Raw genomic sequence first — 24,514 nt, 5'->3', positions numbered from 1 at the left:
TAGTCAAAAAAAAACAATGGCATTCTATCCCCCAAGGCTCATTTCCTATCCTTTCATCCGGTAACACACTTTTTAACACTCTCCATAGCGTTCCGGCAGAAACTACAACTGAACACAACAAATACGATTGGCGCCTCCTGAGCTAGCAAGAATGGCCATTAATAGCCACCCACAGTATCCACTAAAATGAGGCAAGAATTCTCGACCCACCACGGATGGCTATTGCTATCATTATCAGGGCTGAATTGCCATTTTCTATAGTGGGCACCACTTTGTGTAACCGTTGCTAGGGTCGCATCCCACGTTTCTAGGGGTGTGGTCTCCAGGGTCGTGACTTCGAGTTCATCAACAAGACGGGATAAAGGGTCAGCGGTTGCACTAAGCTCTAACAGATCTGCCGGTAAATCCTTCAAAACTCTTCTATCAGGGAGATTCACTCGAAAGAGGTCGCCGAATATTCTGTTGTAACTCCCGTTAGGATGAAGCAATCTGAACCCAAAAAATTACGCTCTAACCCTTGACGTATATGTAATCGATTGCATTACATGCGAGGCTGGAAGTGGTTTCTGTTTTCTGCCAGGCACATTTCGATGCGGTGCTCCATGTTCCTGAACGTATTGACAATCATTTCAGGGTGGGGAATAGCAGAAATTTCACGTTGGATGTTTTCGTTCAAATCTTCCACGGTGCAAGGTTTGTTCCGATAGACATTTCCTTTGAAGGAAGAAGTCTGGTGGTGTCAGATCCGGCGACCATGGTGGCCAAAGCCCCTTTGAAATGACCCTGTTGCCAAAGAAGGACTCAGTTTCTGCCATGCTCCTTGCCAATGTGTGACATGTTGCTCCATCTTGCTGGAAGTGACCTTCCGTTAACTCAACGATCATCCAGTTGATTCTGACATCGCTTAAACGAATTGGTTGACCCAATAGGTTCGCACCATGAAGATGCGCTGCTCAATACTGTACACCACCATCCTGAGGAGAAGTCGACTAACTGAGTGAAGGGGTACGGGTGGTATGCATCCAGAAGATGCAAATGGAGGTTAAAGGTCACGACGGCTGTCATCGCTCCGATGCAGGGGTATCCCAGTCTGTTGGAACCTCCACATACTGAGGAGCACATTGCACGTTGTTTCGTCCTAGCGAGAGTCATTACAGAATATTCAGGGCCTCTTTCGAGTGAATCTCGCTGTAGTAATTCTCTCTTTGTGACTGATTTTCATGGCTTGCCTTGGATTTTGATTTATTGCCTGAATTTTGATTGGGATTCTTGCCTCTCGTCTGGTTTTCCTCTTGTTTCGTTTTGTCTGTTGCACTCATCTCCCGGTTTAAATCTAAAAATTAGTCAGGACAGCGGCAGAAAAATGACGGTGAACACTCAACCAGGACTGAAACTTCTGTATTAGACTCACCAAGTCCTCAAGCCACTCTCAATTGATATGATCGTGTGAAAAAGTAAGTGCACCCCTTCAAATGTTATTATTATTATTTTTATTGACATACACGTCAGATTTCATCTTCATTTAGATGAAGATAATGTAATTGGAAAAAAAGAAAAAGAAAATGTAACTTATTCATAGAACAAAAATTTCTATCTGTGGAAAAAGTAAGCCCCACCTTGGCATTATCAGACAGTGTTGCCCTCTCCTCCTCCAAACAGAATTTTATCAATTGTGTGACATTGGAGGGGTGTCTTGTTTACACAGCACTTTTCAACTCCCCCCAAATCAAATCCAATCAAATCAAATTTTATTTGTCACATACAGTAACGTGCAAAAAATATTCAATCCCCTTGAAAGTCATCCTAATTTTCTGCATGGCCAAAAATTGGTACACATTCTAAGTGCCACATTGGATGTACGGGCATCCCAACCAGGAGAGGGGATGGTTCCTTACCTTGACAGGAGGCTCCATGATGACAGACAGGACATTCCGGTCAAGGAAGAGAAAGGTGCCATACCCGAACAGGACACAAGCAGAGGAGAAGATTCCTTAGCCGGACGGGAAGCCCCAGGCAGATGGACAGGCGTCCCGATCGGACATGTCTGTGGTACCTTCGATGACCAGGACGAAAAGGAAGGACAGAGGAGGACTGGCAATAAGGGATGTTCGTTCCCCTGCGAGGACGTTAGATGGCAGCAGCCCTGGATAAGGATACCGGCAAGGAATGCTAGGAATTGTAGTCTGGTAATGCAGCACTGCTGGGATCCGTGGGTTCCACAAGAGGGAGCTGCAGGGAGGTTCACTCCCTGTTATTCGGGACTTCCATATAACCCGGGAGTGCTTCCAACGAGCTAAAGCCCTGGCACTGGAAGTACTCCTGGGTCCTCAATAAAAGGGACTGCAACAGGCGAGTTAGAGCCAGGAGGACGACGAGCAACACTCAAGTGGATGAGAGCCATGCGGTAGTGAGAGGAGAAGAGGATAAAGACAGAAAAGGCAAACTTGTTCTTGTGCTTGTGTATACGAGGTGATTGTAATAAACGCCCTGTATTTGAACCCGGGACTATGTTGGTGTGCTCATGTTTTTTGGGGTTTGGAGCTCTGTGACGGCCCCTAGCCTTCACAGCATATTTATTCATTCAGTATTTTTAATGTGAACTCTTATGCTGTAACAATTGTGATGGAAACCAGAGCCCCAACATGAACACACAAACACAGTCAAGGTTGGTTTATTAGCCAGAATACTTCAAATACGTTACGATAAGCACATCACACAGGTTTTTCTCTCCTCACAATAACTCTCTCACCACCGCACTGCCCTCCTCCAGTCAAGTGTTGCCTCTCTACCTCCCAGCTCAGACTCATCTGGATAAGGGAGTGTGTTGTCCCTTTTATTACAGACCTGGGAGTACTTCCAGTGCCAGGGCGATTGCCAAATAGAAGCACTTCCAGGTCACATGGAAGTCCCTTATAATAGGGAGCAGGTCTCCCTGCAGCGCCCTCTCGTGGGCTCCAGTAACTCCAGCAGGTCTGCTCTTCCGGACTACATCTCCCGGCATGCCTTGCAGGTTTCCTACTGGGAACCAACATCCGGGGTTGCTGCCATCTAGTGTGTTATGGGAATAAAAATACAATACAATACAAGACAGTTTATTTTTGTATAGCCCAAAATCACACAGGAAGTGCCGCAATGGGCTTTAACAGGCCCTGCCTCTTGACAGCCCCCCAGCCTTGACTCTCTAAGAAGACAAGGAAAAACTCCCAAAAAAACCATGTAGGGAAAAAATGGAAGAAACCTTGGGAAAGGCAGTTCAAAGATAGACCCCTTTCCAGGTAGGTTGGCCGTGCAGTGGGTGTCAAAAGAAGGGGGTCAATACAATACAATGCAGTACACAGAACAGAGCAATTCCTCAATATAGTAAGAAATAAAAAATATAAATTTTAGAAGTACAGAGCAGAATTTAGAGTAGATGATATATCCCATGATAAGATTTGGATTTGTATAGAGTCCTGGAGACCTCACCCTTCAAGCTGCCTCCCCCATTTGGCCATTCCACGGCTGAAACAGCGCTGGGCCAGCCAATCCGATGAAAGGACCCCTCTTTCCCACGATTCCTGTGATCCTCCATCAGAGGTGACTTTTCCTTAGGCAGGCAAAACAACTTGGCAGGTGGGCCGTGGCACCAAGTGCCACATTTGAGTACCGAGAAGAAAAACAGAATAAGCGAGGGTTAGTATACAATTATAACTATCATATTACTTATGTTTTAGTGCTAATGACTAACAACAGAGATGCAGTCTGTACAGTTAATCAGCAGCTCTAGTCAGGGTGTGCTAAACTGAAGTAGTGAGTCTTCAGCCGGGATTTAAAAGCTGAGACCGAAGGGGCATCTCTTATAGTAGCAGGCAGACCACTCCACAGTTTAGGGGCCCTGTAACTAAAAGCTCAACCTCCCACTGTTATTTTATTAATCCTTGGAATCATAAGCAGACTGGCATCTTGAGATCTTAATGTGCGCTCAGGTTTGTAAGTCATGATAAGTTCAGACAAGTAAGCCGGACCTCGACCATTTAATGCTTTATATGTTAAAAGAAGGATTTTGAAATATGCCTTAAACTTAACCGGGAGCCAGTGTAAGGATTTAAGAACTGGAGTTATGTGTTCGTATTTTCTTGTTCTTGTAATAATTCTCGCAGCCGCATTTTGGATTAACTGGAGGCTGTATAGAGAACAGTTTGAACATCCGGTGAACACCGCATTGCAGTAGTCAATCCTACTAGAGATAAATGCATGAATTAGTTTCTCAGAATCCTGTTTATTTAAAAAGCGCCTTAATTTCCTAACATTTTTAAGATGGAAGAAACATGTTTTGGACAACTTTGTAATATGCGCTTTAAATGACATGCTAGAGTCAAAGAGAACGCCTAGATTGCGGGCTGATTCAGTAAAATTGACTGGGATTCCAACTGAGTTAAATGATGACAAAATATTGTTATGATCAGCGTCATTCCCTCCAACAATTAACATCTCTGTTTTATCTGTATTTAAAGACAAGTAGTTCTTATTCATCCACTCCTTTAATTCACTAACACAACTAATTAAAGACAGCATTGGAGAAACTTCATCTGATTTAAATGAAAGGTATAACTGGGTGTCATCTGCATACAAGTGAAAATTAACATTATGTTTCCTAATGATAGATCCCAGTGGAAGCATGTACAGTGAAAACAGTAAAGGTCCCAGTACTGAGCCCTGCGGGACACCATATTGAACTTCTGTGTATAATGATGGAGTACTGTCAGCACATTTCTGTACATATTGGAATCGATTTGATAAGTAAGAACTAAACCAAGCGAGCACGGTGCCTGTAAGCCCAACATCATTTTCTAGCCTGTGCAGTAAAATAGAATGGTCGATGGTGTCAAATGCTGCACTTAACTCTAACAACATAATTACAGTGGAGTTTACTTCATCAGAGGATATCAGAATGTCATTTACAACCCGTGTTAGTGCTGTTTCTGTACTATGACCAGTGCGAAAACCAGACTGGAATTTCTCAAATAAATTGTAATGCGTAAGGTGTGTCTGAAGCTGACTGGCGACTACTTTTTCTAGTATTTTAGAGAAAAACGGTAAATTTGAAATAGGCCTATAATTATTTAGTATATGTGGGTCAAGGTCTGACTTTTTAAGTAATGGTTTAATGACTGACACTTTTAGTGTATCAGGTACTGTGCCATGCAATAATGAACTATTGATAATGTTTAGGATAGGCGCTGCAAGAACATCCATTGCACTTTTTACTAGTTTTGTTGGCACTGGATCTAGGGAACAAGTAGTGGGCTTCATTTTAGAAATTAAAGTTAAGACTTCCTGCTCAGTTACAGGATTAAAATTACTAAAGTGCTGAGTGCAATGTGAGACAGGGTCTGCTAAGCTAGTATTTGGTTTGTACTGTGATGCAGAGATCTGGGATCTTATATTTTTAATTTTCTCATTGAAGAAGTTCATAAAGTCTGTACTTCTAATGTCTGTTGGTATTTTGCACTCCAGTGACGTCTTTCTCTCTCAGTGGGCTGTCTGTCCATTCCTTTTGGGTCTGATCCCTTCTTCCTCCCTGGCCGGGATGCTTATTTGTCTGTTGTGATTCTCCAATCCGGCAAAGGAACCATCCCCTCTCCTGGCTGGGATGCCCATCCAGCCCATGTGGCATCTACACATTACATTTCCAAAGTCCAAATAAATCATTTTCTGTAGATACTGAACCGAAGAAGAACAACTCTAAAGTTTGTCTTTGGACAAGCAGTTAAACCTCTGGGCTTTGGAAGCTCCAGGTTTACACAAATGAATCACAAACCACGCAAAGGTGACGGGTGGTGTCTTTGTTGCATCTCTGATGCCACCAAGCCCTGCTCCACTCGTCACCCTGTGTGTAATGGTCACTCCTGCTACCTGGAGTGACCTCTCAGCCCCCTCCTGAGCGCTGGCCACCTACGTTCCTCCCTGGGGCTCCATACCCATTAGTCAGCTTCACTCCTTGCACCGACTCTCTCTCACATTCCTGCTTCTATTTTTCTCTTTTTATCCTTCATCCTTTCCTTTGTGGTCTTTTCTTTTCTGTCCTTCTCTCTAACACTTACAGCAGGAGCCATCTTAACGCATGGGCACACTGGGCAGTTGCCTGGGTGCCCCACGAGCATAGATAGATAGATAGATAGATAGATAGATAGATAGATAGATAGATAGATAGATAGATAGATAGATAGATAGATAGATAGATAGATAGATAGATAGATAGATAGATAGATAGATACTTTATTAATCCCAGGGAATTGAAGAGTCGCATAGTTTGGGGGAGGAATGATCTTCTCAGTCTGTCAGTGGAGCAGGACAGTGACAGCAGTCTGTCGCTGAAACTGCTCCTCTGTCTGGAGATGACACTGTTTAATGGATGTAGTGGATTCTCCATAATTGATAGGAGCCTGCTGAGTGCCCGTTGCTCTGCTACGGATGTCAAACCGTCCAGCTCTATGCCAACAATAGAGCCTGCCTTCCTCACCAGTTTGTCCAGGCGTGAGGCATCCTTCTTCTTAATGCTGCCTCCCCAGCACACCACTGCGTAGTAGAGGGCACTCGCCACAACCATCTGATAGAACATCTGCAGCATCTTACTGCAGATGTTGAAGGATGCCAGTCTTCTAAGGAAGTACAGGCGGCTCTGTCCTTTCTTGCACAGAGAATCAGTATTGGCAGTCCAATTTATCGTCCAGCTGCACTCCCAGGTATTTATAGGTCTGCACCCTCTGCACACAGTCACCTCTGATGATCACGGGGTCCATGAGGGGCCTGGGTCTCCTAAAATCCACCACCAGTTCCTTGGTTTTGCTGGTGTTCAGGTGTAGGTGGTTTAAGTCGCACCATTTAACAAAGTCCTTGATGAGGTTTCTATACTCCTCCTCCTGCCCACTCCTGATGCAGCCCACGATAGCAGTGTCGTCAGCAAACTTTTGCACATGGCAGGACTCCGAGTAGTATTGGAAGTCCGATGTATATAGGCTGAACAGGACCGGAGAAAGTACAGTCCCCTGCGGCGCTCCTGTGTTGCTGACCACAATGTCAGATCTGCAATTCCCGAGACGCACATACTGAGGTCTGTCTTTAAGATAATCCACGATCCATGCCACCAGGTATGAATCTACTCCCATCTCTGTCAGCTTGTCCCTAAGGAGCAGAGGTTGGATGGTGTTGAAGGCGCTAGAGAAGTCTAGAAACATAATTCTTACAGCGCCACTGCCTCTGTCCAAGGGGCCCCATGCTAATCTATGTATCTTGTGACTTGCTGAGTGGTTGTGTAGGTAGGGGGCCCCAGTGCCCTGCTTTGCCCGGGGGTCTATAATGCTGTTCAGACGGCCCTGACTTACGCTTCCCATTTTGAAGTGGGATGAGGCACACCTGCTGCAGTCACAGCTCCAATTTGGGTCACGGGTGATCCTGTAAGACAGACCGCTCCTGCATCACACGCTGAAGCCACTCCTGACAGGCTACCATGTGCCATTGTGCCCTGCGCCACAAACCATTCAGAAGGCTAACAGAATGTCGGGCTATATGGCGCCCCGATGTGTGCAGTACAAGTCCAAGGAGGTTCTGCTCAAGCTTTACGAGGGGCGTTCAATAATTTATCTACCTCAGTAGGAAAGATAAGAATTTTCAAAAAATTTCTAGAAAGATAAACAAGTAATTTACAACTTATAATTTCATTTCGTTATCAATTCAAATGCATTCTTGCTCTGCGCAGAAAACATCTCCACCTATCACTTGTACACTACACTGGTTCTGGTTTTCGTAGCGTAATTATATTAAACTAATAATTTAATTGTTCAAACTGAATATAATCTTCCTACTGTTAATCATGACATTGTCTTCGAATCCTTTGATCTAGTCTCACTTTCACAGCTAAAAAGAACTATTGACACCCTTAAACCAGCTTCCAGCCCCCTCGATAGTATACCACCATGTCTCCTAGTGGAAGCCTTTGATGTGTTGGGCCCACCCTTATTAGCCATTATCAATCATTCTATTAGTTTTGCTGCAGTCCGTCCCCGTCTAAAAAAAGGCAGAATTAGACCCTGGAATTTTAGCCAATTTTCGTCCAATTTCCCAACTGCCGTTTCTGGCTAAAATTCTAGAAAGAATCCTCTTTAATAAAATCCCTGTGTGCGTCCAGGTGTCCGTGTGTGGGTGTCTTCTGGTGAAGTGCGCATGCGCGGGGCACGGTGCGATGCGTGATATTACTGTCAGAGAAAGTTAGAGGCGTTTTATGGAAGTACAAACCAGTATTACTGCGAGAGGAAATTAAAGGTACACAATACAATGCCGCATATTACAGCCACATACAAGCCAGTATTACTGTCAGAGGAGATCAAAGGCATATTACCAATGCCAGAGAAAATTAAAGGTATATTACGGACGTACAAGCCAGTAGATGTACAAGACGGTTTCCTTCAATAAGGGTGCGCACAAAAAGGCGAGCCTCAAAAGGGCAACCTCAATTGGGCACAGCGAATAAAGGCGTGCGTAAATAAAGATCTGCACCTTTGTTGCTCTTCACATATTCTAGAGCCATTTGAACTAAATTATCTACGAACGCCTTTATTCGCCGCGCTCAATTGAGGTCGTCCTTTTGAAGCTCGCCTTTTTGTGCGCGCCCTTATTGAATAAGAGCCGTACAAGACAGTATTACCGTCACAGAAAATTAAAGACACACAATACATGGCGGCAGCCCACGAAGAACGGTCAGCTCAGCAAGTAAACATCAACAAAAGAAAGGCAGAAAGACAAAGAAAAATACGACCAACAAAAAGAATGAGGTCAACGTCCCTTGCCATTTAATATAGACTGTTCCTACTAATGTTTATGCACTACTGTTCTAGCGCCCGTTATTGTAACGGGCTAAATGACTAGTTATTTATAATCAATTGGTCGATCACCTTAACTCCAATAATTTATTTGAGATCTACCAATCTGGCTTTAGGCGTTATCATAGTGTTGAAACAGCACTCCTGAAAGTGTTCAATGAAATCTCTCTTATTACTGACACATGTGGCGCGGCAGTCCTTGTCCTCCTTGACCTGTCTGCTGCCTTTGACACTATTGACCATGAGATACTGATGATGCGGCTTGAACATCTTGCTGGGCTTAAAGGGGCTGCTCTTAACTGGTTCAGGTCATATTTAACTGGTAGACACTTTTCAGTGACTTTTAATTCCTCTTTTTCATCTACTGCTCCTCTTAAATGTGGTGCTCCTCAGGGATCCATTTTGGGTCCTATTTTATTCTCTATATACCTTCACCCTATTGGAGCGATTTTTAGGAAATTTAACATTTCTTTTCACTGCTATGCTAATGATACTCAGGTTTATATTTCCGTCTGCAACTCTGAAATAAATCAACTCCATAACTGTCTGTCTGAACTAAGATCCTGGATGGCTAATAATTTTCTTGATCTGAATCAAAATAAAATGGAGGTAATTATAGTGGGTCCATCAGCTAAAGCCCAAATTGGTCTTGGACTTCTCGGCTCTTTTCTCTGTCTTTTCCAAACCTCAAGTCCGCAATCTTGGTGTTACCTTTGATAGTAACCTCACTTTTGAGAAACAAGTAAATTCTGTATTCAAGAGTTGCTTTTTCCAACTTAGTCTATTAGGTAAGAAAAAGCCTTTTTTATCTTCTAGGGATCTTGAGATAGCTACTCATGCTTTTATTTTTTCTCGCCTCGATTACTGCAACTCGCTGTATTCTGGGATTAGCATATCTCTAATACACAGGTTACAGCTGGTCCAAAATGCTGCCGCTCGCTTTCTGGTTGGGCCAAGAAAATCTGACTCTGTTTCACCTATTTTAGCTTCTTTACACTGGCTGCCTTTCAGTTTTTGAAATAATTTTAAAATCTTGCTGCTAGTTTTTAAATCTTTATATGGTCTTGCTCCTGCCTATTTATCTGAACTGTGTGTTTTACACCAGCCATCCAGAGTGCTTAGATCTTCTGATCAGCTGTCTCTTGTTGTCCCTCGTACCAAGTGTAAAACCAAGGGGGACAGACAGGGCTTTGGCAGCCTCGCCTGTGGAACTCTTTACCTCATCATATAAAGGAGTCGTCTACAATTCAAAACGGGATTAAAGACTCATTTCTATTCACTTGCTTTCCACGACTTTCAGTAATACTGATAGTTTCCTCTTTGTGATTATATAACATTACTTCTATTTATTATGTATCTCATTTTATGTTCATATATTTTATTTCTATTTAGTGTTTTTATGTTAATTGTTTTGTTCTTCTTTTATTCTATAATTGTAAAGCACTTTGGCCACAGCATTACTATTTTGTTTTAAATGTGCGATCGATAGACAGACAGACAGACAGACAGACAGACAGACAGACAGACAGACAGACAGACAGACAGACAGACAGACAGACAGATAGATAGATAGATAGATAGATAGATAGATAGATAGATAGATAGATAGATAGATAGATAGATAGATAGATAGATAGATAGATAGATAGATAGATAGATAATCCCAAGGGGAAATTCCCATACTCCAGCAGCAGCATACTGATAAAGAGCAATATTAAATTAAAGAGTGATAACAATGCAGGTATAACAGACAGACAATAACTTTGTATAATGTTAACGTTTACCCCCCCCAGGTGGAATTGAAGAGTCGCATAGTGTGGCGGAGGAGCGATCTCCTCAGTCTGTCAGTGGAGCAGGACGGTGACAGCAGTCTGTCGCTGAAGCTGTTCCTCTGTCTGGAGATGATCCTGTTCAGTGGATTCTCCATGATTGACAGGAGTCTGCTCTGTCACGGATGTCAAACTGTCCAGCTCCGTGCCTACAATAAAGCCTGCCTTCTTCACCAGTTTGTCCAGGCGTGAGGTGTCCCTCTTCTTTATGCTGCCTCCTCAGCACACCACCACATAGAAGAGGGCGCTCGCCACAACCGTCTGATAGAACATCTGCAGCATCTTATTGCAGATGTTGAAGGACGCCAGCCTTCTAAGGAATTATAGTCGGCTCTGTCCTCTCTTGCAAGTATTGGCAGTCCAGTCCAATTTATCATCCAGCTGCACTCCCAGGTATTTATAGGTCTGCACCCTCTGCACTCAGTCATCTCTGATGATCACGGGGTCCATGAGGGGCCTGGTCCTCCTAAAATCCACCACCAGCTCCTTGGTTTTGCTGGTGTTCAGGTGTAGGTGGTTTGAGTCGCACCATTTAACAAAGTCCTTGCTAAGTCCTTTACTTCCTTTGTGTAATCCTTTACATTTACTGACATTAAATTTCATCTGCCACAAATCTGAAACAGATTTCAAATTATCTGCCAATCCACCTATCTTGGTATCATCTGCAAACTTAACCAGCTTGTTCTTTATATTCCTATCTAAATCATTTCCATATATTTAAAATAACTGCGGCCCCAGCACTGACCCCTGCTGGTCACCGCTCGTAACATCTGCCAGTTCTAATGAGGTTCCTCACACTGTCATCACCCTCTGCTTCCTGTGTCTGAGCCAATTCTGCACCCACCTACACACCACACCCTGCACTGCATCTTATTGCAGATGTTGAAGGACGCCAGCCTTCTAAGGAAGTATAGTCAGCTCTGTCCTCTCTTGCACTGAGCATCAGTATTGGCAGTCCAGTCTAATTTATTATCCAGCTGCACTCCGAGGTATTTATAGGTCTGCACCATCTGCACACAGTCACCTCTGATGATCACAGGGTCCATGAGGGGCCTGGGCCTCCTAAAATCCATCACCAGCTCCTTGGTTTTGCTGGTGTTCAGTTGTAGTCAATTGACATTGACATTAATAATTAGAACACAGCTTATCAGTGCATCTTTACTATATTATTATCTAGTTCAGGGGTGGGCAAAGTCATTCCTGGAGGGCCAAAGTGGCTGCAGGTTTTTGTTCCAACCCAATTGCTTAATAAGAAGCACTTATTGCTCTAGAAACACATCTGCTTCATTTTAGTTATCTCCCTCGTTAAGATTTTGAACCCTTATTGCTTATTAAATCTTTTTAAATCGGTTTTTAATTATTACTTATTAGCAATAAGATGCAAATGACAAAAGAAACCAGCAGTTATCCATTTTTGCTTGTTACCCTTTACACCTGTGTGTATTTATCGTGCACTATTTGGTTTAATTAAATACTTGGAAGGATAGAGAAGAGAAAAAAGTGAAGGATTGAGAATTACCCCTCCGTTTTACACTTCAAAGTATTTGGATGATATCCTTAGAATGGAAAAAAAAGTCTAGGATATGAGAACGACTTGACATAACAGAGTTAAAGCACTAACAAGCCATGAAATGTAATTATTGGCAAGGATTGTTTTCTAATTAAGCAACTGGGTTGGAACAAACTGAGCCATAAGGCAAAGCTCTCAATTTACCAGTCGATCTATGTTCCTACCCTCACCTATGGTCATGAACTATGGGTAGTGACTGAAAGAACGAGATCGTGAATACAAGTGGCTGAAATGAGTTTCCTCCGCAGGGTTTCTGGGCTCTCCCTTAAAGATAGGGTGAGAAGCTCAGTCATCCGAGAGGGGCTCAGAGTAGAGCCGCTGCTCCTCCGCATCGAGAGGAGTCAGATGAGGTGGCTCGGGCATCTGATCAGGATGCCTCCTGGACGCCTCCCTGGTGAGGTGTTCCGGGCACGTCCAACCGGGAGGAGGCCCCGGGGAAGACCCAGGACACGCTGGAGGGACTATGTCTCCCGGCTGGCCTGGGAACGCCTCGGGATTCTCCCGGAAGAGCTAGAAGAAGTGGCCGGGGAGAGGGAAGTCTGGGCATCTCTGCTCAAGCTGCTGCCCCCGCGACCCAACCTCGGATAAGCGGAAGAGGATGGATGGATGGATGGATGGGTTGGAACAAAAACCGCAGCCACTGCGACCCTCCAGGAATGACTTTGCCCACCCCTGGTCTAGTTGATGCTTATAAATAATTATATGTGAAATAATATTGCTGTTTCTCTATAGGGCAGCACAGTAGCGCTGCTGCCTCGCAGTTAGGAGACTTGGGTTCGCTTCCCGGGTCCTCCCTGCGTGGAGTTTGCATGTTCTCCCCTCCCACAGTCCAAAGACATGCAGGTTAGGTGCATTGGCCATTCTAATTCTCCCTAGTGTGTGTTTGGTGGGTGTGTGTATGTGTTCTGCGGTGGGTTGGCGCCCTGCCCGGAATTGGTTCCTGCCTTGCGCCCTGTGTTGGCTGGGATTGGCTCCAGCAGATCCCCATGACTCTGTGTTCGGATTCAGCGGGTTGGAAAATGGATGGATGTTTATTTGATTTTCCAGTATAGTCCCCTGATAGCTCCATAAACTTCATCCGCTTTTCCTGCAATGACTTTAACCCCTTTGAAGAAAAATCTGTTTGACCTTCAAACCAGGACTGCCTTGATGTCTTCATCACTTGAAAACTGCTGTCCATGGAGAGATTTCTTCACAACTCGGAACAGGAAATAATCTGAAGGTGCCAGGTCAGGACTGTAGGGTGGATGGTTCAGCTGCTAGAACCCACCTTCTCGGATGTCAGCCTACGATTGACGTGACATGTGAACCAGCGCGTTGTCGTGAAGATGCAGCACACCTGCTCTTAGTTTTCCTCATCTTTTCTCCTTGATTGACTCCTGCAAAGCGATTGTTGTGTTGGCATAACTCTCCATAACCGGTTATTGTTGTCTTGTGTGGCATGAACTCCAGGAGCAGAAGTCCCTCAATATCCCAGAAGACAGTTGCCATGATTTTGCCTGCAGATTTTTCTGTCTTGAACTTTTTTGGGGTGGGAAATGACTTGTGCTTCCACTACATTGACTCCATTTTGGACTCAGGATCTCTGTGATAGATCCTAGTCTCAAAAAATAAAAATTCACTTGGTCTTCACAGAACATCTCCAGGTTCTCCTGACAGCACTGGAGCCTCGTGGTCTTCTGACATGACGTCAGCATTTTTGGAACCCATCTTGCACTGACCTTTGACATGGCCAACTTTGCATGAATTATTTTCCAAACTGTACCTGCCGAGATCTCCGTTTCTTCACCTATTTGGGAAATGCTAATTCGTCTGTCTGACAAAATTAAATCCTCAACTTTCTTGCACATTTCTGTGAAAGTTGCTTCCACAGGCTGTCTAATGTGAGGGTCTCTATCCCACTTAAACTGCTTGCTCCAAAATTTGACTTTGTAGGATGATGGGGCAGACTCAACATAAACTGCAGTCATGCGTTCCTAGATCTCCTTTGGCTTTTTCCCTTCTTTTGTGAGAAATTTTACCACTGAACTTTGCTCCAAACCTACCATTTTCTTACTTGATTCGCACAAGGACTCTCCTGATCTCCTGTCTCTTGAAATGTTAGACTCACAATGAGCCACAACTGTGCAGGAGAAACCTGGAGACCTGACACAACCTGCACAGACTCGTTTCAACATGCTTGTTTACTTTCTTTCATACTCCGGTATTATTGAACACTCCTCGTTTAACACACTGGTGAGGCCTTATCTGGAGTACTGGGTGCAGTTTTGGTCTCCAGGCAACAAAAACGACATAGCAGCACTAGAAAAGGTCCAGAGAAGAGCGACTAGGCTGATTCCAGGGCTACAGAGGAGTTATGAGGAAAGATTTGAAGAGTTGAGCCTTTACAGTTTAAACAAAAGAAGATTAAGAGGTGAGATGATTGAAGTGTTTAAAATTATGAAGGGAATTAGTGCAGTGGATCGAGACGGTGACATTTAAAATGAGTTCAGTAAGAACACGGGGACACAGCTGGCAACTTGTTGAGGGTAAATTTCGCACAAAAATTAGGAAATTTTGTCCTGCAGTGGGCTGGCACCCTGCCTGGGTTTTGTTTCTGCCTTGCGCCCTGTGTTGGCTGGGATTCGCTCCAGCTGACCCCCGTGACCCTGTGTTAGGATATAGAGGGTTGGATGATGACTGACTGACTGACATTAGGAAGTTTTTCTTCACACAGAGAGCCAGAGACACTTGGAATAAGCGACCAAGTAGTGTGGTGGACAGCAGGACTTTAGGGATCTTCAAGACCTGACTTGATGTAATTTTGGAAGAATTAAGTGGATGGGACTGGTGAGCTTTGTTGGGTAGAGTGGCCTGTTCTCGTCTTGATTGTTCTGGTATTCTAATGTCTACAAGAAACTCAGACAGATTGCTGCATGTCGGTGGTCTTAGCGCCATTCATTGCGAAACTCTCAATGAGGAAGTTCATCTATGAAAGATGACTGGGTTGGACCACAGACCACCTGTCGCTCACTCTCAGACTAGTCTTCTTTGAGAACCGCCACACTAAATTGTAACACTGAGTGACTTGAGGCAGACAGAATCCTCACACTGGACAAATGGCTGCAAAAGTAGAATCTGGAAAGTAGCAGCTGGCATTTTAGGACTTAAAAAAATAAAATAACATAGAAAAGACCCCATCTGGGAGTGCAAAGAGAAAACCTTCAGAGAAGGTAAAATTAGGTGAAAAAGTGAAAGCCGCTGCCGCTTCCGTAGGCATCGATGAGCAGTGAATTGAGAAAGAGGAACTTGGGTATTTCCATCAGATGTGGGAAATCGTAATTTTAGATTTGTGTGAGTGACAAGAGATGCCAAACGGCAGGAAGTAGAAACACCTGCTGCTCTGATTGTAGAGTCTGCCTCAAGCAGGAGATGCTTCCTTTATCAAAGCCAAACCCGTTTTCCGTTTTTAGATTTTTTGCTTTTACTGCATTTGTGGGAGGTAAGTGAAGCCTGTTCAAAAATATGAGGAAGCTGACATCTTCCTGGGGGAACCGGTGGGCCGACTGGAAACATCAGACAAACTGAATTTAGGGGAAAAAAAACAAAGCAACAACAGGTCAGTCACATTGATAGTATGGGCGTGGAGTAAGAATTCAGAATAGGGGGACCTGCAGGCACTTGGACAAATTGTAATGTTGAGCCCAGGCATATGGAGTCCGTTATGATGATGTGAGCCTTCAGACCGACAAGCAAACAGGGACAATGAAAGTTAGCAAAGAGTGACGTTCGAACGTTAGCCGGGAGGAAAGATCTGAAACACGGGCTGCTGGTGAGGACGTGTCCAACTCTGAGTGGTCAACCTGCAATGCAAGAAATCAAGGAATTCATTTCAGTGCCCATTCACTTGACAAGCGTCTAAGGCACTTTACAGTATCAAATCACATGAAATACAGGAACAGTAAAAGGTAATAACATAAAGTAAAATGACATAAATTACAGAAAAAGTCCATCAAAAACAAGGTTTACAATGGAGGTAAAAACTTCAAGTTCAAGTGAAAAGCCTTCAGCTTTGATTTAAACACATCTAAAGACTGCAGCTCTCCAACACTAATGGGGAACAAATCCCAAAGTTTAGGAGCAAAAAAGCCGAATACTCGAGTATCAAAGTTACTACAAGACACATTAAGAAACGGTGAGGGGACGGGCATCCTCAGCCAACGAACCACTCAGGAGAAGTGTGCAATGGGGGGACTTACACAAACACAATACGCCTTTATAGTGCCTTACTGAGGCTGAGACTGACCAGTCTTTCTTTTAATTTTCTCCTTTTTTACTCATTCTGGTTTGTGCTTAGACCATAGTGTGTGTGCATATCATCTATCTATCTATCTATCTATCTATCTATCTATCTATCTATCTATCTATCTATCTATCTATCTATCTATCTATCTATCTATCTATCTATCTATCTATCTATCTATCTATCTATCTATCTATCTATCTATCTATCTATCTATCTATCTACTATCCAGTGAGAAGATCTAAGTGGTTTCTCAAACTGGATAAACACAATGGGGATGTGATAGATCATCTAGTTCCTTCAAGGTTTAAGACAAATTCAAAAAAGATAATACTCTCTTTCAATAGGGAACCAATGCAAAAAGCATATGACCAGGGTGATTCTGAACTGTAACTTGGTACATGTCAGGATACAAGAGTATGAGTAGATCACATTTGGTAGGCCACCATATAAGGCATTGCAGGTGACAAGGTCAGCCCACTCTGCCCGTTATTCACTGTAATTTTCTTAAAATTTGTGATGAGTACGTGGCTCGCTACTTGCTATGAGCCTGTGATATGAACTCTATCTAAACTGTTGCCAAACGTAATCTGTACACCGTTGTTTAGACACAACTTAAAATTTGACAACATGCTTAGAAATAAAATTTAATGAAAAAAAAATTTTGTAACATGGCTTAACACAATTTTTTTCAACTTGATAATCCAACTGCTCATTTATAATGGAATAAATGATAACTGAGGTTATAATGAAAACCTCACATGATTGAAATGTTCCATTAACTTAACAATAAACTATAAATGTTCTGTGATAATATAAAAAATTCCTATCCTGTGCTTTATAACTTTATTTCATCATACTAATAATCGCAGCTGAAAACCACTAATTATCACTCATGCCAACAACCAGAGAACAATATATAATACATAATCTAAACTAATTATTAGTACTGAAGAATTTAAATACTAGATATGAGATTAAATAAATTGCAATACTGTATATGCTAGCCGAACTGTAGCGTTATTGAAACAAAAATCGGCAAAAGGCAGTTTTGACCAAATTTTTTGCTGCAAAGTTGTGTACTGACAACTAAAACAACTTGATAACGTAATACGATATATTATATAGGACTATAGAAATCGCAGTACCAGACAGATAACATTTAGTAATTAAGAAAATTAATTTTAATGTCAAAAAGTAACCAGTACATAAAATTTATTTCATGAAACAGCCATCCCATGACCAGACCAGAGTCTGCGTCCCACCAGGCATTATCCAAATGTCCTAATAGCCAGTCCACCTCTGTGTAACACTTCAGTAAAAACAATATTTGGAATTCACTTTTCGTCAATATCGCATTGAATTTTGATTTCTGAATTTGGACTTACATTGTGACAACGCAATATATAACCGCCCATGATTGAATTTCGTTTCTTTTTCTCAAATAAACTGACTTTTTCGAACGTTTGTCCCTGTGATTTGTTAATTGTCATAGCAAAAGCTATTCTAGCGGGAAACTGTAAATGTTTTAATATGAATACCATTATTGGCTGTAGAATTTCTAATACGTCCGATTGTTTAATTCTTTCAATTCTATGTTGCATCGCTTCTCCGTGATCATAAATATAAACCTGACCAAAGTTTCTTTGAAATTAAACTTGTCGTAGCTTTAATTGTTGCGAGACCTCAGATTCTCATAGCGTATGGTCCTGAATTGTTTTGAGCATTGAATGTTGCAACCGCAAACAGATTATTGTAGATTTGGATATTTTGCATGTAGTGTTTGTGGATTGCACTTTCACCAAATAACAAATCTTTTCATTCTCACGGATACGCCTCTTCATTGGGTAGAAACTCTACTTTTACCTAATGACAACACGAATTAGACGATCTACAAGTCTCCGACTTAAACTTTAACACCGAGCAATATCTACATACTTCTGTCATATCACCTTTGTCAATATATTCAATCTCTTTTTGCTGTTCCGTTATTTCACTGAGTAATAATTTCCGTTTGTTTGCGCTAATGCGATCTTTACTATCATTTTTTTGAGACTTTTGAATTTTAGTACTTTCATATTCTCTAACCTGCTCTGCATGTGTATCACAGCAACATTTTTGAACCTCTTTATGATGTTCTACTTTGTCTTCTGCTCTTTGTCTTTTATTTCCAATCCGCTTGGACCTGCTAGGTTTTCAATTCCACTTGGTCTGGGCCGATTATAACTTTCCTTATTTTCTGAATTTGCACTTAGATTATTATCGTTCTTTTTTAAATTCTTTTCTCTCTAACGCTTTTAGGCCTCTTTTTGACGCGCTACCCTTTCTTCTTCGCTTAGTCATTGAAGTTTCATCTAGAATGTATAAAATTATTGTCCAGAAAAGGAATACTGTACATCAATGGAACTGAATAGATTGTATGTCTTGTATTAAAATAAGGAAAACGTAAAAATTTATAAGAGCTGACAATACAGGAACTGTCTGACAGAAGCATTCACATGAATGAGAGGCGAGCAGACGGTGGGCGTAAATGGTTGAGAGGAGTGCAGGACTTGTCAAAATCTCTTGGCAAAATGTCTTGTCTCGTGGGACTTGAAATTATCCATCTGAAAAGTCTTGTCTCAGGATTTCTTTTTATAATAGAAAGATATATAGAGAGACTTTTGGTTTAGTAAAGGCTGCAATCTCTAACGAACTTACTCCTAATCGAGTGTGCACCCCCTGCTGGATACAATTGGCATAGTCGGCATTATTGTAGCAAAGCTACTAACCAAAATGAATTATTTTCTTTTTTAAAAGGGGATTCAGGTGAAGCGGCATGGTGGCACAGTGGGTAGCGCTGCTGCCTCGCAGTTGGGAGACCTGGGGACCTGGGTTCGCTTCCCGGGTCCTCCCTGCGTGGAGTTTGCATGTTCTCCCCGTGTCTGTGTGGGTTTCCTCCGGGCGCTCCGGTTTCCTCCCACAGTCCAAAGACATGCAGGTTAGGTGGATTGGCGATTCTAAATGGGCCCTAGTGTGTGCTTGGTGTGTGTTTGTGTGTGTCCTGCGGTGTGTTGGCACCCTGCCCAGGATTGGTTCCTGCCTTGTGCCCTGTGTTGGCTGGGATTGGCTCCAGCAGACCCCTGTGACCCTGTGTTAGGATTCAGCGGGTTGGAAAATGGATGGATGGATGGATCCTAGCTACAACTGGACAGGGAGACAATTTCCCTGAAGTTGTAAGTTGGTGGGCTTGCAGCTAAGTTTAAAATTATCTGGAAAAAACGTGGTTTAGTTCACATTTTTCACAAAATTCCCTGTAGGAACTCTTAACCGAAAAGATTTCAAGGAATAAAAAACAAAATGGGAAATTTAGTAACAAAGTCAGAGCACAAAGGAAGGGTGAAGCCAAAATAAACTCGAAGAAAATACCCGGCAAATGAATTATTTTGGATTCCACCAAGTTGGACTGTGGGAAGTTCAAAATGGCAACTGCTTACATTGTCACTGTCACATTGTCGATGATGACACAAGCCACGCTCTCCAGTGGTCCACTTCTCGCATCATTCAATGTGTGTAGCAGCCTAATCCATGAACAACATGGCAGTGTGCTAAACTTAAAATTAATGATGCCAATAACTTAACCTTTTTAAAAAAGCTTCATAAATAAACTAACAACACACCAAAAGACTCTCCATGTAAAAAAAACATAAGAGAGAAGTTTTCTTTGTGAAAGAAAAATATATCTTTCAAAAAAATTAAAAATGAGCCTGAGTTCATGATAAGCAAGCCTACTGAAGTACAAGAAGGAGCTCTGTCTCTCCCACAAGCAGACACCATAAATGAACATTGACTTTTGGTGAGTGGACTAAATATATAATGTTCACCTCAGAAGGGGCGGAGTTTATGGAAGCCTATGGGAGGCGTGGCCAGTGTCCTCTTGGATTTGGCCATTAGAGCTGCCAATGAAAAAAGAAGAGGCAGTTAGCAAGAGCTCCCCCTAGTTGTCAAGGTGTGGAAGTGCGAACCTTGCAAGAGCCTTGAAGGTGTCCCCAGAAAACCAGATGAGTGTGACACAATACTAATTAGTTTGAGGAAATAACTGAAACAAAAATCCATTAAACTTATTAACTCAATTAAACAAAATGAATGAGGATGCAAAAAAGTTTAAGCAAAAGATAAACAAAAGAAAAAACTGACAAAATAAGGAGAATTATAAAATCAAGGAATATGCTGAGGATAAGACAAATTAAAAAACCAATAAGACATTTCAGAGGGAAAAAAAAGTTTGGAAAATTAAAAAAAAATACTTGATATTATATCTCAAAGCAGACAAAAGGTCTTGGAATCCATCCATCCATTATCCAACACACTAGATCCTAACACAGGGTCACGGGGGTCTGCTGGAGCCAATCCCAGCCAGCACAGGGTGCAAGGCAGGAACAAATTCCCGGGCAGGTCACCAGCCCACTGCAGGACACACACAAACACCAAGCACACAGGTGGGACAATTTAGAATCGGCAATGCACCTAACCTGCATGTCTTTGGACTGTAGGAGGAAACCCATGCAGACACGGGGAGAACATGCAAACTCCACGCAGGGAGGACCCGGGAGGTGAACCTCAGGTCTCCTAACTGCGAGGCAGCAGCTCTACCACTGCACCACCATGATGAGTATTTATAATATTTGTAATTTAATCTTTATTATTATAGAATGGAATAATGTAAAATATGGAATTATTAAAATTACCAAAAAATGTTATGAAATGTAATGAAAACCGAAGAAATGTTTCAATTTTACATATATTTTATCACATGGATTTTCATTTTAAATGTGCCACATGTGTGACTGTATATTTTGATGATAAAAAGAATTAGTGATGCCCCAGTCTGATCCAGACTTGAGCACTTCTGCCAATAGTGCATTCCATCCATCCATCCGTTATCCAATCCGCTATATCCTAACTACAGGGTCACGGGGTTTCTGCTGGAACCAATCTCAGCCAACATGGGGCGCAAGGCAGGAAACAAACCCCGGGCAGGGTGCCAGCCCACCGCAGGGCGCACACACCCACACACCAAGCACACACACTTGGGACAATTTAGAATTGCCAATGCACCTAACCTGCATGTCTTTGGACTGTAGGAGGAAACCGGAGCACCTGGATGAAACTCACACAAACTCGGGGAGAACATGCAAACTCCACACAGGGAAGACCTGGGTCTCCTAACTGCGAGGTAGCAGTGCTACTCACTGCGCCACCGTGCCGCCCGATAGTGCACTCCCAAATTAAAATTTAGTGTTGTTGGGTGGACCTCAATGTAATCCGAAATCTGAAAATGTGCATAAAAACTTTTTGGGGGGCGGGGTGTGCCACAAAATCTAATATGAAAAAATGGGGCACACATGGAAAAAGGTTGAGAAACAATGCCCTAAAGTCCTTCTGTCCACCACCCCTACGTGTCTGTGGCTCCCTGTGTGAAGAAAAACCTCCTCATGTTTGTGTGAAATTTCCCCTTCACAAGTTTACAACTGTGTCCCCGTGATCCTGATGAACTCATTTTAAAGTCACCGTCTCGATCCACTGGACTAATTTCCTTAGGTCTCCACTTAATGTCTCTTTGCTTAAATTGTAAAGGCTTAGTTAATTTTAATCTTTCTTTGTAACTCATCCCCTGTAGCCTTGGCATCAGCCTCATCACTCTTCACTTTTTCTAGTGCAGTCTGTCGCTGAAGCTGCTCCTCTGTCTGGAGATGATCCTGTTCAGTGGATGCAGTGGATTCTCCATGATTGACAGGAGTCTGCTCAGCGCCCATCGCTCTGCCACAGATGTTAAACTGTCCAGCTCTGTGCCTACAATAGAGCCTGCCTTCCTCACCAGTTTGTCCAGGCGTGAGGCGTCCTTCTTCTTTATGCTGCTGATCACGGGGTCCATGAGGGGTCTGGGCCTCCTAAAATCCACCACCAGCTCCTTGGTTTTGCTGGTGTTCAGGTGTAGGTGGTTTGAGTCGCACCATTTAACAAAGTCCTTGCTATGTCCTTTACTTCCTATGTGTAATCCTTTACATTTACTGACATTAAATTTCATCTCGCCACAAATCTGAAACAGATTCCAAATTATCTGCTAATCCACCTATCTTGGTATCATCTGCAAACTTAACCAGCTTGTTCTTTATATTCCTATCTAAATCATTTCCATATATTTAAAATAACAGCGGCCCCAGCACTGACCCCTGCTTGTCACTGCTCGTAACATCTGCCAATTCTGAACAGGTTCCTCACACCCTCATCACCTTCTGCTTCCTGTGTCTGAGCCAATTCTGCACTCACCTACACACCACACCCTGCACTCCCACTTCTTTTAGTTTGATGCCCACCCTCTCATGTGGCTCCTTATCAAATGTTTTCTGAAACTCCAGATAAATAATCTCACCTGCTCCACTCTGCTCATATCCTTTTGTTGCCTCCTCATAGAATTCCAGCATGTTAGTCAAATACGACCTCCCTCTTCTGACCCCATGCCGACTGTCCAGTTAAACTCCTGTCCTTGCCAGGTGTTGCTCGATCTTATCCTTAATATAAGGATATCCTTATCCTTGTGAATTTCCCATTGGGATTAATAAAGTATCTATCTATCTATCTATCTATCTATCTATCTATCTATCTATCTATCTATCTATCTATCTATCTATCTATCTATCTATCTATCTATCTATCTATCTATCTATCTATCTATCTATCTATCTATCTATCTAATAATCCATCCATCCATTTTCCAACCCGCTGAATCCGAACACAGGGTCACGGGGGTCTGCTGGAGCCAATCCCAGCCAACACAGGGCACAAGGCAGGAAACAATCCTGGGCAGGGTGCCAACCCACCGCAGGACACACACAAACACACCCACACACCAAGCACACACTAGGGCCAATTTAGAATCGCCAATCCACCTAACCTGCATGTCTTTGGACTGTGGGAGGAAACCGGAGCACCCGGAGGAAACCCACGCAGACACGGGGAGAACATGCAAACTCCACGCAGGAAGGACCTGGGAATCGAACCCAGGTCCCCAGATCTCCCAACTGCGAGGCAGCAGCGCTACCCACTGTGCCACCGTGCCGCCCCTATCTAATAATTCCTTCCATTAATTTTCCTGTGATGCATGTTAAGCTTACTGGCCTATAGTTGCTTGGATCTGCCCTGTCACCCTTTTTATATAATGGGATGATATTTGCCATTTTCCAGTCCTTTGGATTCTCTCCAGTGTGCTGTGACTTGCTAAAAATATGTGTCAAGGGTTTATATCTGCACTCGCTAACCTCCTTAATCAATATCAATCAATCAATCAATAGATCTTTATTGTCATTGTCACTTTTTACAAAGGAACAACGAAATTGAAGGTGCAGTCGACTCAGTGTGAGGAATAAGAGTTAAAAAGACAAAAAGACAAGAAGAGAGAAAAATAATAACAAACTGAATAGTAATAAATATACAAATTGCACTTGTTGACTTAAGGTCTATATTGCACATTGGTAGAATGATACAGATCAGTTTTATTCTGAGTTCAGGGCCATGATTGCTTTCGGATAAAAGCTGTTTTTAAGGAGGTTTCTCCTGGTTTTCATTGCTCTGTATCTCTTGCCCGATGGCAAAAGCTGGAAGAGGCAATGACCGGGATGTGATGAGTCCTGTGAAATGTCTATTGCTTTTTTGCGGCATCGGGACGTGTAGATTTGTTCCAGAGTGGGGAGGGTACAACCAATTGTTCTCTCCGCTATCCTGACGACCCTGTGGAGCGGTTTCTTTTCTGAGGAAGTGCAGCTGCCGTTCCACACACACAGTCCGTACGTGAGCACACTCTCGATGGAACAGTGATAAAAAGCAGAGCAGATTTTTTGGGAGGTGGTTCTTTCTGAGAATTCTCAGAAAATGCAGTCTCTGCTGCGCCTTCTTTAGCAGCTCCTTGGTGTTGGAGCTCCAGGTCAGGTCATCCTCC

At 42.9% G+C, this 24,514-nt stretch overlaps 1 protein-coding gene across 1 annotated transcript in view; it reads left to right on the top strand.

The window, feature by feature from the left end:
* blk (BLK proto-oncogene, Src family tyrosine kinase) overlaps positions 1-24,514 on the top strand; it is a 244,730-nt gene that overhangs the window by 90,785 nt on the left and 129,431 nt on the right. The gene's annotated exons all lie outside the window — the stretch shown is intronic.

Source organism: Erpetoichthys calabaricus, chromosome 3, assembly GCF_900747795.2.
Source record: "Erpetoichthys calabaricus chromosome 3, fErpCal1.3, whole genome shotgun sequence".
NCBI lineage: Eukaryota > Metazoa > Chordata > Cladistia > Polypteriformes > Polypteridae > Erpetoichthys > Erpetoichthys calabaricus.
This window is presented reverse-complemented; position numbering and strand designations above follow the sequence as displayed.